Consider the following 17,837-nt stretch of genomic DNA (forward strand, 5'->3'; position numbering starts at 1 on the left):
AATAAATATACATGTCTTGTTATATATTCATTTTATGAGGTTGAACGTACAGCTGTAACAGTTCTAAATAAAAACTACCATTCCACAACTGTAGAACATTGTTTTGAACATTGATATTTCTTCTTGGGATGTGCATTGTTGCAATTTAAAATCACTGATTGAAACAGTTTTTCCCTATATAATTTTTTACACATTGTAACTAAAATCTAAATGCAACATCATAGCAAGACCATCACTACATCATTGCTCGACACGGCACTCACTGTGCTTTTACACTTGCCTGACAGATGATTCAGCGTTTCCTTGCATGTCATGCCAGTCACCACACGCCTGTCTGTACATGTTACCATTCCTACAGCACCACACTTCCTTTCTCCTACCATGGCAGACCACTTGGTCATTTTTTACAAATTTCCATATTTTGATTTATGATAGAAACGATGTTTCATTAAGTTTGATCTTTTCTGCCAAGTGTGTAAGTGAGAAAAACAGCTTATCCAAACAGAGTTGTTATCATTCACTGACACAAACTAAATTAAACAAACTGCTTTACAGTGTAGGATGTGGAAATTTTCCCAATGACCATCTTTTACCGATGGATATTAAGAAACACCTTATCATCCAAGTAAAGATATCTTATGACGACCCCTGCGGAAATTGCAACGGTTGGAGCTACTTAAGTCAAGGTGTACTATTCTATTTTAATTTATGGCTTTGTTATAATGTAAAATCTGTTTTCTAATAAGAACCAAATTAAAGGAAATCCTTTAAACCCAAGATTTGTTTGTCAAATAGTTTTGTTTGTTTTCATCTGTGTGCATGTGGACGCAATGTTTCCTCCACCATTTGTTAGAAAGCGCTAGTAGCAAAAATGGCGACTCGTGAACAGAAGGCTTTTTGTCTTCTACAGTTTTCAATGACCGAATCTGTAGTAACTGTGCAACGTGCGTTCCGAATAAAGTTCGGTTGTGATCCTCCAAGTGATAATAACATCCGTAAATGGTATCATCAATTTGAAGATACTGGCTGCCTTTATAAAAGGAAGAGTATGGGATGACCAACAGTTAGTAATGAGATGATGAGAGTGTTGAGCGAGTGAGAGAGACTTTCACGCATAAACCACAGAAATCAGTTTGGAAGGCATGACTAGAATTAGCAATTCCATTGACGACTGTTTGGAAAGTTTTACAAAAATGCTTACAACTATGTCCTTATCGTTTATAGTTGTTAGAGGCTCTAAAACTTGCAGACTATGGTTTACATATACACACAAATTTTGCAAACAAAATGTTGCACCAGAATAATGAATTTCTGGATCATGTAGTTTTTAGTGATGAATCAACATTTCACCTCAGTGGATATGTGAACACTCACAATGTGCATATTTGGGGCTCAGAAGACTCTCTTGAGATAGTAGAATTGCAGAGAGACTCCCACGAATGAAATGTTTTGTGTGCCATATCTAGGCGGAAAGTGTATGAGCCTTTCTTTTTTGAAAAAGGAAGTGTAACTGGTATTTATTACCTTGATGCTCTAGATCTTTGGCTATTTCCTGAATTGGAAGAAGATGAACCATGGAACTTCATTTGGCAGCATAATGGTGCACCGCCACACGGGCATAACTCAGCATGCGATCGGTTGAACGTCACTGTACTCGACTGCTGAATTGGTTGCAAGGGGCCTAATGACAGACAGAGCTTATTTTGCATGGCATCCATGTTCACCCGACCTGACGCCATGTGATTTCTACCTTGGGGATTCATAAAGGATTGTGTGTATGTGCCTCCGCTGCCAGTTGACCTACCCGACTTACAGAACAGGATTGAAGTAGCTGTTGCAACAATCACTCCAGGCAGGCTATCGACTTGATTTGTGCCATGTGATGAATGGAGCTTATATTGAACACTTGTAAGCTTGTAGGTACAATTATTTGAGTTGTTCTTTAATTTCATATATTAAGTACTATTTTAAGTTTTGAAATTCCCTGTTAAAACTCCGATATTTTAAAAAATTTATTTTTTTTATACAACAGCTACAGGCATATTATCCCAAAACAGCTGTATTCACAATACAAGTTAATAATAATAATTAACTATTAATAATAATAATAAATTGAAGTGGCTATGGCAACTTGGCATAAATAAAATACAAGTGTGTTCTCTGAACTGTAGGTTTATTCTTTCTGTCATTGGTGGAGGGGACACACAGGACACTCTTATCGCTGTGACCTTTAGACGTCTGTCCTTAAAAATAGACAGTAAACAACTTCTGGACCTACTAGATTAGATCAACTCTAAAACAACTATATTACATCTTCTTTCCTCATAAAAAATTAAGGGAGGTATAGTTTATTGAAAGTATAAAATTCGGCTACAGTATAATAAGGGGCCACCAACACAATCGATGATTATTGATTTTAAATATCAATACTACCAAATAGGACATTTGACTTACAGATATTTATAATTAAGCATCGTCAACTTTCTTTATTTCGACTAGTGACGTCATTACCAGCTGTTTATTTCGTTTATATAGGAGAAGGTTAGTGACAACATAAGAACAATGGCGATGAATTTGGAAATATTGGCTCAAAATGTTTTTTATACACAAAGAAATCTTTAAAAACTACTTTCAGAAGTGAGTGTATTGCTGATCATCTCGCAATATATATGTATCAACGAGAAATTATGATTATTAGTGGTGATCTATTCGAGCATTTTTTAAAATGCTTATCAAACATGTCTAGCCTGTGAAGTAATAGTTAGTACTACGTGGCACAAGACTACTTTCAATAAAATTTAGTTATTTTATACAATTTAAAAAACAAATTCATTCATTTTACATATAAAAATATGAGGAGCAAACATTCAAAAGGTGATTTCTCACTCTGATGCAATTTTACAGGAAACCAAAAAAACCTATAGAAACTCAGAAACACATGATTTAACCTTGATTTTTTTATTTATTAGTATAGATGGTCCGTAGATAATCAATAGACATGTGGCAGATGTTAGCCTCAAAGCAAACTAGTTAAATGCATTTTAATTTTGGATAAACCCCCTTTTGACCGAAACTCAAGGAGAAAACACGTGTTGATTGAATATCAATGGGATAAAACACTTTTTGAATGGTATTAATTGAAACTCAGACAAATGATACAAAATCAATGGTTTATTTGAAATTGATACATGAACAGGTTTAGGTCGATTGTAAAGTAAAATAGTAGCCTACATTGTTGTCTACAGTTTGTTCTGGAACCTGCATCATCAGATCCTTAGCCCAATATCATTGTCCAGACAGTCACACACTTCTTCCTCGTCGTCATTGCCGTCTGGTAAATCGTACAGGATTGTCTTGTACCATTTAAAAGCGTTTTCAGGTTCATTTTGCCAATCTTCCCCATACAAAAGTTTCAGCAGTTTCTCCACATCTTTTTTCTTTTCAGCTGAAATATGATGACTGAGGGGTAAAGGTTCCAAGACCGTTTTCTTGATATTAGAAAGTTTGACACCTTTTTTCAGAAGTTTAACCCCAAGTTGTTCACTTTCATCCTCAAACCTATAGTTTTTGAAGCCATTGACCTTGACACTTCCTTGGGATTTCTCAAAAGCAATCCGCTTCAATTCTGAAATGTATGGGAGATTTTTGAAGAGCACGCTAAGTGATTTTGTGTTTAAAAGTTCCCAATCAACAACCAAAACTTTCACATCCCCAATAATCTTGTATATTTCATAATATTGCTCCTTGGAGATTAATGTAACATTTTTTCTCAGGACTTTTTCAACCCTACCGAAAACACGGTCTGCTGGTAGAAAACTGTGTCCTCTCACTGGGAAGTAAAACTTAATCTCATTAACACTTGAATTAGACGTATACAAAAAATGCAAAAGCATGTGAAGGTTGATGTTATTTTTATTCTGGGAGATGCAGCCATCACAAAATAATCTCAAAGTTTTTATACCTTCTAAGTTCATTGTTTTGAGGTGGCTATAGAAAGCTGATGAAATTTCAGTACTACCTTTCCCTGCCTGTTCTTCAGACCAAGTGTAAAAAGTTGAATTTTTACCATCTAAGCTTGTTACACATAAGCTATAAAAGTTCAACTGCCTTAGATAATATGCATCTTGGATGTTTGTTTTTGGAAGTTGTTGGATTTGTTGCAAATCAAAACATAAATTCATAACTGATTCATCAGTGTTTTCTTTCATGAACGAATAAAATGAACGTTCGCCCTTAGCTTATGGATTCTTTTTTCAGTCATACGGTTTACACGTTCGGCAGATCCCATGGTAAACTTTTTATTTTCTGATCAAGTAGTGCACAAGTGCTACACACATCACTTGATGGAGATTTAAAGCCAATGTTGAATTCATTGACGAATAATCTCCTAAACATAGCAAAACTGACTTTGTACTGGTCATTGTTAACTACTTGGTCACTATACATTTGGTGCAACTTCTTTATACTTAATCTACAATTTAAGTACAGACGTTTAAACTTTTTTCTTCCATAGTGCCTTTCACATGCCCTCAAGTTAGAAATAAAATCTCTTACTTTATTTTTCTTTTCGATACTCCTGTTACTTTTCCTATCACCACCTCGCTTATCCTCAATAGGCTCTCCAGAATAAACTTTTGCGACTAAATTGGCTAGCCTTTTTCTCCCTACTTTGGTTATAGCAAGAAAATCTTTCTTGCAAACAGGAATTCTTTTTTCATTGCTTTGAATATAGTAATTAGCTGAAAAGGCATGCTGTGAGCCTGCTGAAAGAGACTTGTTTTGGTTCGGCGTGTTAGGCCTACATCGTTTAACGTTCTTTGTAACGACTAATGAAGAAAGTATAGAATCTTGGCGAAGTTTTTCTGGTACTTTATAAAGTTTGTCCCGCAGTTTCTTTACATCATTTGGTCTAATATCAGAGCATAATAAAATCTTAGTGGAGTGTTTGCATGGGATGTAAACATTACTACCTGATGGTGCAGAGTACCGCTTACGTTTGGCTTCTTTCCTTTTCCCACCACTTGCCTGTCTCTTGCGTGTCCAACTATTTCCAATGCTCACTAACACACCATCCACTACTTCTTCCATTATTTTCAAAATTATAATAAAACAACATTAACTTAATCCAAAAACTTATGAAAACAGTCTAACATGACTTTAAACATTCACTATAACCTCAAATATCTGCTGGAAATAATAACAGATGACAACTGGTCATGTGACACAAGTGAGCAGCTGTGATTGGTCCACTGGAGAAACCACTAATTGAATGAACATAGGCTTTGGATGAAACACTTTTTGATTGAGATGTCAGTTTTCTACATTTATTTTTAATAGGAGAAAGCATTTTTTGACTGAAACTAATTATTGAATCTTGTGAGATTCAACTTAGAGAATAGCAATCAGCCAAAAACTCACTTTTCAATTTTTTGTGAGAAATCACCTTTTGAATGTTTGCTCCTCATATAGCTTTCCTATATAAACATTTTTAAAGCCTAAAACTTAGTTCAATTGACATCATTGTTCAAAATTAGTTCTAAGTAAACACATGTTTGGAAATAAATTAAAATCATGTGTTTTGTTATTGAATAATGGCAGCAAGAACAGTGATATGCGTGTGTTCTTTGTTTCACAAGCAGCCATATTTATCCTTAAAAATTAATAAGGTAAGCAAATGTTACTGTTTTGTTGTAATTATATATTTATTGGTAAATCGTATTAATATTTATACATTAATTTTCAAAATTGAAAACTAGCCAAACCATATTGTTCTTTGAAATATTTAGTCCAACATATTGCTTTCTATCCTTTAGATGATAATGAATATCGATGATTCCATATCATTTGATAATCATCATCCGAGTGTGTTGGTGGCCGCTTATTATACTACAACCTAAAATTCAATGAACTTTTGAAGACTCAATAGGCTCTAAAATTTTAAAGTAAAAATAGTGTATATTTAACTAGGCTACATATAAAACATGATACTATGTATTTTAACAAAATATATATGTTAGGCTCTATGAAATTAAATGTAAAGGATAGACTTATTATAACAATTGAAAAGCAAATTGATAAGACTTTTTACATGTAAAATCTTTGTGGAGGCGTAACTACTCTACGACTCTTGTCTTATATGCCATAGTGTTCTTATACACGATCACATTTTTCCATCAAGGATTTCTTTACAAGACTTTTTATATTTTGAATCGCTCTCTCAACCATCTTGAGGAATAGTGAGGAGTAGCCATTACATATTAAACTCCCACTGTATACTAAATTCCTTAAAAGCGAGGGCTTGGCATACTATGTAAAGTTACATGTTCAACAAATTTTGAGAAATAATCTTCTATTAGCTAAAATGGTTTACTCTCATGGAAGAATATATCTATTCCTACCTTTTGCCATATTAGCTTTGTTATAGGATGTGACGACATTGGTTCCTTAATATTATTTCTAGATTTAACAGTACAAGTTTCACACTTACTGATAACATATTCAATTTGATCATTGATATTGGGCCAGTATATAAATAACATTTGTGTTCTTAGCTGAGTCTTTGCAGCACCTAAATGAGGACAATGCAATCTTCTAAACTTTTCACCTCTTACACCACTAGGAATTACAATAGCAGTTCCTTTAAAAATAAAATTATTAATAGGTTAATTCATCTTTAACACATCAGTATTGACTAATACAAAGGTAACTCTTTGTGACTAGGCTATACAGAGTGTCTCTCATTATTTAATTTCTATCATCAAAATGTGCAGTGTCTTTCTAACAAACATTCGCTGATTGAAAAAGTGGCCATTAACTTGAACCTAGATATACTATGTTTATCGGAACATTGGCTTTCCTCTGAGGAACTCAATGAATATTCAATGAATATTCATTCCCAACAATAAATTTTAAACTGATTTCATTTCATCATCTCTACTTACAAGATCCTTAGTTAGATGAACTTAGTTAAATTAACAAGACTAATGTTGAGGCTTTGCTGTATTAAGTTTACATGACTCTCTATTTGATCATGGTCTAGCTCTAGATCAGTTTTCTCATGTACATTATATGAATGAGATAGTGTGTCAGCAATAAAAAAAAAAAAAAATAAATAATAATAAAAAGTGTTTTGACTATTTAAATCATAGTAAGTTTTATTCTCATTCTCTGTATTCAAGATGAAAGTGATTCTAAATTTGTTTGAAAGATTTCCTATAGGGGCTTGAGGTCTCTACCGTAATACAGAAAACAGAAACTAACACATATATATTGTTGAAAGCGCTCATATGCAAAAACAATAGCCAAAAGCTCACGTTCTATTTGTGCACAAAATCTCTGAACTTAACTAAATGCTTTGCTCACATACGCTACCGGCTGACCATTAATATAATAGCCTTTTTAACATAAAAATATAGTAAAATTGGCCGTTAAAACTTTCACTGCCACCTCCTATTTTTGACAACTTTTTTACACTGCCGCTTGTTTTATGTTTTTTTTTAATAAATATAATTTTTTAACCAATTATGAAAAAACCATGGCACTTACATTGTTTTAAAGCTGAGTTCTTCCTCATACACAAATGCTCATGCATAAATATTTTCAAATAGAAAGTCTTGTTCTAAAACTGAAGAAAAACATAAGGATTTTGTACAAAATAAAAAGTTACCAAAAACCATTACCATGTACTAATCCATAATATAAACATATTTCTCATTATTATTTGCTGCATTCAGTACATAATGTTATTACTGTCACCATGGCTACATTTATTTTCAATCGAAATACACTTATTTTTAAATATTTTTGTAGTGTGGAAAGTCTTGAAAAATGGATGGTTCTTTGCAAATGGCAATTTTGCACTCGCTACACTGATAGGAATTATCTTTTCTTGCCTGAAAAAGTTTTATTACTATTTTACTTATATTTGTTATTTGAGAAAAACAACAGTGTCAACAAATTACTTGCATCTCCAAGAAGTCCATCGTTAATAAAATCACGATCATTATCTGTGTCAACTTGAAATAAATCACTTTCACTGTCACTTGAAAATCTGAATAACTATTCTAGCACTTGATTGTTTTTAACACTGTCACCATTCATTGCATTTAATCACAAGGCAATCATTGTAAACTAAAGTAAAAGCAAGCAAAGTAATAACAATGTAGATGACGAATTAGCAGAACGGCAACAAACGGCAGACGCGACGCCAAGTTCGTAAACAAACCACTTTTTCCCGATATTCTTGATGACTGCCAACAACATTTCATAAATCATAATGCATAGAGTAAAAAATAAAAACATGGAAATAGCGAATGCCTATCAATCCCGAAGTCCAAATACTTTAAAATGTACTTTTATTACTGTAACAGTCTGCGCCGTCAAAAGACTTGTAGGTAGTCGATAGAATTCCAAGCGCAATGTCAAATGACGTTCTCTGCAGTGAAAGTTTTAACATAAATCCTTAAATGCATTCTGTTACTCTTGTTGTCATGAAATTTGAATCTTTCCTCAAAATTGCTCTAATAGAAGCTGTGTGTTCAGAGACATTAGGCAAATTTTTCTTTACATAAGTAACTAAAACCCAAAAACCTCATTTTATCAAGTACACGTCTCAAGCGATGTTCAAGAAACACTTCAGATGTGGAACATATCCCATATGGTAGCCTAAGAAATTTAAATCTACTGAAGGTTGTATTAAAATTAGTAAGATATTAAGATTTGCTGTCTAGTTGTAAATACCTAAAGCCATTTTTATTGTCTAATGTGCTAAAATATTAGGCACCTGCCATCTTTCTTGAAATTTCTTCAAAAGAGGGTAATTTAAAAATATTTGTTATCAATTAATTATCAATAGATTACTTGGTATTGTGGTTGCATTATAAGTTAGCTGCATGTAATTCTTTGGGATCTAAAGACAAACATTGGTCACCATTTTGTTTGTGAACAATGACTAGTGATTATACCCATTCTGTAGGTTTCTGTACCCTTTTTGATTATGTTGTCTTTGTAGTGAATCAAGTTTACTTTTAAGTTCAGGCCTAATTTCTACAGGTACCTTCCTAGCTGCATGAACTACTGATACAGCATCCTTTTTCAAGATTAATTTGTGAAGGCCCTGAAGATAACCTATGGTAATTATTTACTTTAGTCACTTCACACTTTTTTTCAAAATTTCAACTTAAAATAAATGTATAGGATATTAGTACAATAGATATAAAAGTTAGGAATACATAAATAATAACAGTAATGCCCCTGGCCATCAGTGTGGGCTTTGGTGGTGCCACCCTGCACTTCTGGCAAAAAAAGAAAAACATCCTCGAGGTAGTACCTAAATTCGAGCTCAGAGTGCCTGGTTCCCCCTGGCCCATAATTCCTTAATCATGATCTGACATTATGAGAAAAGTTGCCTACCCCGGGGGCCAATCAGTCAACATAAGAATTAAAGTAATAAAATTTCAACATTATTAAAATAAAAAAATTACTAAAAATAATAAAAATTTACAAAATATTTTTATTATTTATATTTACAAAATAAATTTACAAATATTATAATATTTACAAAAAGGACACAATTTCCAAATTGTTCATTGTAAATGCAGTCAAACAACAACAGAATACCCTCTGCACTTGCTTATCTCTGGTTACTTGTTTGGTCACTTGTAGAAGGTTCATTATTCTAATTGAAGAACCACAAGAACCAAACTTTATTGAAAAAGATGCCAATACAAAATGGCGAAGACAAAACACAAAGTTTTTATTTTGGAATGTACAACGCAGATGTGTGACCAAATACGAAATTAGCAAAAAAATACAATTACTTAATAACGAGATGTGCAAGGTAGATGCGAATTAGTAGAAAATGTTGCAAAAATGTCTAGAAACAGGAACACATAGAGTGATAGAAACTGTTGCAAAAATCCTCGGGCCTCTAAAATTTCTTCTACTACTTTGTTGGCCTGTGTTGGTGTCGATTATAGGTTCCACCTCTTTCCTACACCTCCTTAGCTTGATTACCCACCCAGAAACCCGGATTCCCCTAGATTGTTGGACTATTTGAGATATAACCTAAAATTTCAAACATATTATCAGTTATTGTGCAATTAAGGATCGCAACCGCGTAAAAATTCTTTCTGGGTATGAAAACATACTACAGGGTGGTGCATATGTCAGTTTCTCCAGAAGAGAAATTTAAAGGCGTTGTATGTTAATTGAATAAAACACTTTTAGGCAAGAAAACAAATTCGTTATATGAAATTACTTATATATTACAATATAATGTTATAGCAGTTGTTCGAAATGTCCACCTTGATTTTTTATACACTTCATACAACGACTGAGAACAGAATTATTAGCATTAAAGGTTTATTGTTATTAACAAGTTCAAATGCATTTCTAATTAGGTTTCTGAGTTCGTCAAGATTTTGCGGTTTTGAAACATACACAGTCTCCTTTATATCTCACAGTGAAAAATCACATGGGATCAGGTCTGGCGAGCACATAGGCCAATCGATTGGGCAGATAATTATTGTCTCACAGAATTCCAATTGCCTATCAGAATCATTCTCGTGAAGCGCTTAAAGGGAGTAAAGATGGACGCTATGGCTTAAATTTGAATTGCTTTAACATTCTTTGCACGCTTCTTGTTGATACTTCAAGTTCAGCAGATGCCTTACGAGTCGATTTACTGGGACTGGCTACAAAAGCTTGAGCAACTGTCTGCAGGTTTTCTTCGTGGCAAATTGATTGTGGACGACCACACTTCGGGGCATTTAAAACGCTTCCTATGTTTTAAAATTTCACATATACTGTCGAGTGGGTATCTCGACACCTGGATATGTACTACTAAATTCTTCAATTATTATAGCAGTATTTTTATTATGCTTCCACCGCAACTGAAGGATGTACACTCGTTGGGCTGTAAACATTTTTAAAACACACGCAAACAAATAACAGATGCAAAGAGCGTCACTTTACACTAGCCACTGGAACAGACAACAATGAACTTATTCCGTGTTGCTGCAAACTTAACATTGTTACTAACCTATCAAAACAAAATATCTCAATTTATGGGGAAACTGACATGCGCCACCCTGTATTTTTTCGTTTAAGATCATTATAGCTGACTGAAGTTCAACTGAGTCTGAAATACCTAAACTGCATGGGGCTTTTCTGGCTTTAACCACATAAAATTCTAAACAATGATGAATAACATTTAAAGGAAATTTACCAGAAATACTTAACCTCTGTCCAGTATATGAGGTTAGCCTACATTAGTGGTGGCTTGTTTGACATCAGTACAGAAAACATAAAACAAATTTTGATGTAAAATTTTAATTTCAGCACCTGTATTAAAAGGAACGGGACACTTTTCAATTAACAATTCAATAAACCATAGTTTGATTTTTAATGGAACCACAATGAGTGTATTAGTAAACCCTAAAAATAAATCATCATCAATACTATTTACATATGGCATTGATTTGCAATGTGCTTTGAAATTTCACATTTGCGGCATCTTTTACCAAATGCCGGGTATTTTCCATTTAAACTGTGAACATAGCCACACTTATAGTACTTTTTGTTCGCATTATGATAATTGCCACAGCTACTTAAATCTTAGAGGAACCATTTCTATGATAATTGGAAGAACGGCCATAGTCTTTATGTTGAAATTTGCCATTGAAGTTGAAGATGACGTAAGCTTTGCAGGGGGACGATTGCGATCAGCCCAGCTGATTAAAAATCTCATGAAGAAATACCCTTGCTCCTGCGCTGACTGCCATGATGACGAATTGCACCTAACGTGATCGAGTTGCTGTTGTTGATTTGCTGATCATGTTTGTGATTATAGAAACCATAACTAGAAATGTAAATTTTATGTATGTCACCACTTGCATCTGTTGAAGAAATTTCATGCAACTGTTTGTTTGCGTTTTCAACCGCTCTGCAAACTTCTGAAGCTTAATCTAAGGTTAAGTCGTTGATTCCTAATAATCGATCTCTAAGTGTTCTATCCTTTATCCCTAATACTAATCTGGCCTTAATTAAACTATCAGTAAAAATTACTAAATTCACATGAACTGCTTAAATCAGTCACATAACTGTCAACATTTTCATCTGGCTTTTGAGAACTGCAATTTCATTTTTGTCCTCATTTCCGGGGTAAGAAAAGTTATTGTAATTCTTGAGAGCACCATCACCAATCACTGATAATGAAAATCTAATCTTATATTTGCTTGTGTCTTTATGACTTTTACTAGCAATCCTATGTCAACATAATACATGACTAGATCAACTCAGATGAAACCTTCATTGGCAGTGCCGGGAGCCGCATTTTTTACAACAATTGCGGCAGTAGTTTTTACATACTGATGGAAGACGAAAGGCCAACATTAAAGGGAATTTTAAGGTTAATGAAAGAAAGAATATAATATGAAGGGTGTGTTTTTAGTTTATTTTGCAACTCAGTTTGAAGAGAAAGAGGAAACTTCTAATAGAAAAATCAAATATTCAGAATGTAATTGAATTATTTAAGGAAAATTCAATAGTTTCGTGAAGCAGGTAATATTGTACATATGGAAGAAACATACTTTCACGGCTCTTCTGCGGTCCCTAAAACTTAATTAGAAAGCGAAACTAAGGGTTTAAAGAACCCAGTAAGTAAGGAGAAATGAGTGATTGTTCTCCACACTGGTGGTGAAGATGGGTTCGTGCCTAATGCCTTGGTCATGTTTGAATCTGGAAAGAAGATTCATATCATGTATATCACCAAGATATGAATTTTAAAAAGTATAAGAAATGGGTTGAAAAAATTTCGTCCCAAATCTGAAGAAGAATGGTGGTTTAGTCATTAATTAATTTGTGGAGATTAATGGTCGATCTCAGCGGTCATTAAACCTTTTTAAGCTTACTGAATAAAAAAATAGCCAAACCGATGTTACAAAAGTCCTCGAGCATGAACTTATTTCTAAACTGATAGATCACCTTTGTCCAGGTCTTGTGAATTATGTATTCATATTCTTCAGAGTTGGTAAGAACGTCAAAAGCAATGCTCGGTCAATCAAGATTGTTCTTAAAAGTATTTATGAGGTTAATCAAATATCGGGAAAATTTACAGGTCTTGACAAATCAGCTCTTGTCCAACGTCTTGTGGATGTCGTCCTAGCTAGAGATCGTACTCCCTATGAAATAAAATACCTCAGTAATCTACGAGATGAATTGTGGAAGAGTGAAAATGGTGAACAAATTTGACTATCAAATACTGCAACGGAATATCAACAATTGTTGAAAGAAACTAATATGTGTCTACAGTAAATATATTAAAACTTTCTATTACCAAAATGTAAGTGGGATTAGATCTAAGATACCCCAATTTAAGAAGTCTGCCAACACTAGTACATAATATTTTTGTATTTGTAGAGACTAATCTCACACCTGATATATACGATTCTGAATTAGTACTGCAAAATTTTTCCACATTCAGATGCGATAGAACCATTGTTAATAGCACCAATAACTACACCAATTTCTTAGAATTTGCCATACCGACAAACATATAAGTTTTTTGGTCCTACATAAAAAGTCCACACACTACCCTCACGTTTAAATTATAAAAAATGTTGAAGCTGAGGACCCCAGTCACTAATGTGAACTTTTTGATGAATATTTCTCATCAGTGTACTTTAATACAATGTTGCCTGTTTACTTGTTCGATATTGGTACCAACTTGAATGTAAATAGTTCAACTTTTACTGCCCAGCAAGATGAAAAGAAACTTAGTAACCTTGATCCAAACAAAGGCATGGAACCAGATTCTATACCAGCAGCAGTTGTGTGGTACTGTAGCTCAGTTTTAGCTCCACATCTCTCAACTTACTTTACCTTGTTACTTAAAAATGGGACCTTTCCTGCAAACTTGAAGGCCAGTTACATAGCTCCTATTCTCAAATTTGGCAGTAGGTTGGTCATAATAAACTACAGTCCTATTGCTATCCAATTTGTAACAGGAAAAGTATTTGAGAATTTGATAGGACCACATAACTCATGTCTGCAACAAAGCGAACTCTCTTTTGGGGTTTTTGTACAGAATTTCCGATCTCCATTGACCTTAATTTTCCTCTTTAAAACTCTAACTTGAATACTGTTCAGCTATTTGGAACCCTTACTAAGTGGTCATATTAATTTTCTAGAGCAAGTACAGATCAGGGTCATAAGGTTAAATGGGGTGCAACTTGGCTTCCAATACCTTGATTACCTGTTGGTTTCTCCGGATTTCACTGTGGCTACCCTTTCTTGAAAAAAGAAGAGAGATAGCTGATCTCATGCTGCTGCACAAGATTATAAATTGACTGCCTGGATCTTCTGTTTCTAATTGGTTTTCGAACTCCAAATGTTACGAGGTCCTAAGACATCTTCTGCAGTGTACTATGTCTTCCATTTACGCCCACTGCAGCTGTGTTCCAAGACTGACGAGGAAAGGGAACAAAGTGTCTGGCGGTGTTGAGATCTTTGGGTCCTCAAGCAAATAATTTTGAAGATCTCTGCAGGGATTTACTTAATGTACATGATAGGTTAATATAAATTGAACCGTTATTAAGTATATTGACGTATATATTACGATATAAGCTTTGGTTGTTATATAATGTTACCTATTATTTATAATTAAGTTATTTTGTTATTTATTTGGATGTAGGTGGTCAATTAAACTTCAGCTGTTATATAATATTTTTTCATATTATTTATAATTAATTTATTTTGATATTTATTTGGATGTAGGTGTTAATTCAATATATTATTTATATATAATATTGAACTTTGATTATTTTATAATATTGTCTACTATTATTTACAATTACCTAATAATAGTAAATAATTGTATTGTAGTTGTCAATATTTATTTGAATGTAAGTGTTAATTATATATTCTGTTTTCCTATTATTTATTTGAGTGATTTTGATATTTATTTGGATATTAGTATTAATTATTATGCATTGTTGCTTTTCTATTTATTAATTATTATAGCAACATAATAATTTAGTAATGTTGTATGTTATTTTGTTCTTAGTTTTTAATGTCTGGCATGCCATCTGTTACTTATAGATACATGATATGTACAAACTGGTTTACCGTTGACTCAATAAATAAATAAAATAAAATAGTACGACTGCATAACTGGGATTATTCCTTAAGTGGATGGTTAAGGTAGATTTGGAATATTCAACTTAAAAATAAACTATTCTTAGTAATATTTAATTTTCTTAACGGGCAATGTCTTGGAAACAAGTAATGTTAACGGAGTACAATGAAAGTCTAGGTGTGCATCAGCCCAATGTCTGCAATAGTGCTAGTAGCCTACCAGCTGCACCTGCCGTCGTGCTCCTCTTACCCACCCAACCCACTCTTCCCCTCAACTCCCTCACCCCTACATGCGCGATTAGTTTACTCTTTTCTTTATCTTCAATCCCCATTTTTCCATTACTTGATATACTTAAATGTCATGCACAAAATAACTTTCACTTTTCATTTTTAATTAATCAATTTTCGTACTGTGTTATGTTATATGGCAAGTTGGCGAAAAAAATACACTTGTTGTCTGAATGGTAGGTTTATTCTGTCTGTCTTCATTAGTGGATGGAATACACAGGACAGAACACTTTTATCGCTGTGACCTTTAGACGTCTGTCCTTACAAATATGTAGTAAACAATTTCTACACCTACTAGATAAGGTAAACTCTAAAACAATTATAATACATCTCCTTTCCTCATAAAAAATAAAGATAGCTATAGATTATTGAGAGTTTAAAAATAAATGTACTTTTGAAGACTCAAGAGGCCCTAATATTTTAAAGTAAAAGAAACCAAGGGTATCTTTGCACTAGGCTACTTGAAAAATATAAGAGTAGCCTATATTTGCACTACACTATAAAGGCATTTGTAAAAAGTGTGGGAAATCTTAACACACTTATGGTGAGTCTGCTATGAGTAAAACAAGAGTTGTCCAAACATAGCTGTGAAAACATTGAAAGATGGCAAACGCTCCACCGCATAACAACCGATGAAAACATGAAAAAGTAGAAGAAATGGTTATGAACAATCGCCATATTACGATCAGAGAAGTCACTGATGATGTTGATATATCAGTTGGTTCATGCCTTGAAATTTGTTCGAATGTTTTGGGTATAAATCGTGTGGCAGCAAAATTTGTTCCAAAATTGTTGAATTTTGAATAAAAACAGTGGTGAATGGAAGTTGTTCAGGAGTCACTAAATGGAATCAATGACAATACAGAATTACTGAAACGTGTTATAAAACGGGTTTACAGATATGATACTGTAACTAAGACTTAATCATCCCTGTGGAGGCATTCTGGATCTCCAAGACCGAAAAAGGCCCGATAAGTGCAGTCTAACGTGAAGGTTATGCTCATTCTGTTCTTTAATTTTTTTTGTATGAATGCATCATGTTTGTCACGAGGTCAAACAGTCTATAAGGAGTACTACCTGCAAGTTTAACACCATTTGTGTGAAGTAATCCGAAAAATGCCCAAATTTGAGGGAAAATTATTCATGGCTTTTGTTTCATGACAATGCACCTACTCACACTTCATTGCTTGTTCCTGAATTTTTGGTTAAAACAGTCCTGAAACTCTTTTTTTATGTCACTGGAAGCAACATTTCTGAGTCACACTATTTGTGTCTCTAGTGCATGTAAAACATCCTCCTCGTACTTTGAGACTAAAAAGATAAAAATGATGTTTAATATTATCCATGCTGTCAAAATGTCTGGTAATTTGAGCAATAGCTATATTTAAGCTCCTGTAAAATACATTTACTTTAAATTTTTGTAAAGGATCAGACAATTCAGCATTGTTGGCCAGTTTGTCAACTGCTAAGATTGAAAATAGCCTAATTTACGCCTAATGGCCTGTAATGGTATGAAATAGTAACAAACTCCTTAAGAATATCAAAAAAGCTAATAGAGTCTTCAACATTATATAAGTTTTATATAAGTCTTCAAATTTTTTTTATACACAATAAAAATTCAATGTTTTTGGTATGTCAGTGGTATAAATAACAAAATTAATGTTTCATAAATACCATTCTTAATTATTCTTGGGTGTTTCATGGAAATTGTAAAATGCCTTTACAACATATTGATTTTTCATAAACATGTATATGCTTTCTTTTATTCCTATATTTAAAGGCATAATTAACTAATTTAGAACCAACGATGAACCAAAGATTTTTTTCAAATTTATACTGCTCTATGTAGGTTTTTTTACAAAGAAGAGGCCCCAATCTCCTTTTAAGTCCTATTTTGCCTGTCCTCATGGGCCACTAGGCTATTCGAGGATCGTATCAAACACAATAAGGAGGAAAGTCGATACAGTACAAGGTCGATGGTACTGAAAATGTGCAATGGTCACAGACAGGAATTGAACGTGCGCTATCTGTAACTCAGACCCTAAGTCAAGTCTTAGACCACCTGGCCATCAGCACTCCGTAGTTGGTGTATTATTTTTTTCTAGTTTTGTAACTATTATTCCAAATTTTAATAAATTGTTGCTCAGAATTGATACACCAGATATTAATATTTCCAAACATAAAAAATATCCCAAATAAAATACAATAATATAGGGTACACACAAAATATGCTGCAAAACCAACAGAACAGTGACATTATGTCTAGAGTTAATGGAAAGGGTGGTTATTTCAAACTGCACCTCACTTATTTAAGCCTTTTTAAATTTATTTGAGCTTTTTACATTAATATTCAGAAATAGTAATTTTTTTAATGCATGTATAACAACTACACGGATGTAAAAATAATGAACACA

The 17,837-nt window shown here is 33.4% G+C and overlaps 1 protein-coding gene across 1 annotated transcript in view; it reads left to right on the top strand.

Moving 5' to 3' along the window:
- LOC124369715 (oxysterol-binding protein 1) overlaps positions 1–17,837 on the top strand; it is a 120,742-nt gene that overhangs the window by 63,345 nt on the left and 39,560 nt on the right. The window lies entirely within an intron of this gene.

The sequence above is a fragment of the Homalodisca vitripennis genome, chromosome X (genome assembly GCF_021130785.1).
Source record: "Homalodisca vitripennis isolate AUS2020 chromosome X, UT_GWSS_2.1, whole genome shotgun sequence".
Classification (NCBI taxonomy): domain Eukaryota; kingdom Metazoa; phylum Arthropoda; class Insecta; order Hemiptera; family Cicadellidae; genus Homalodisca; species Homalodisca vitripennis.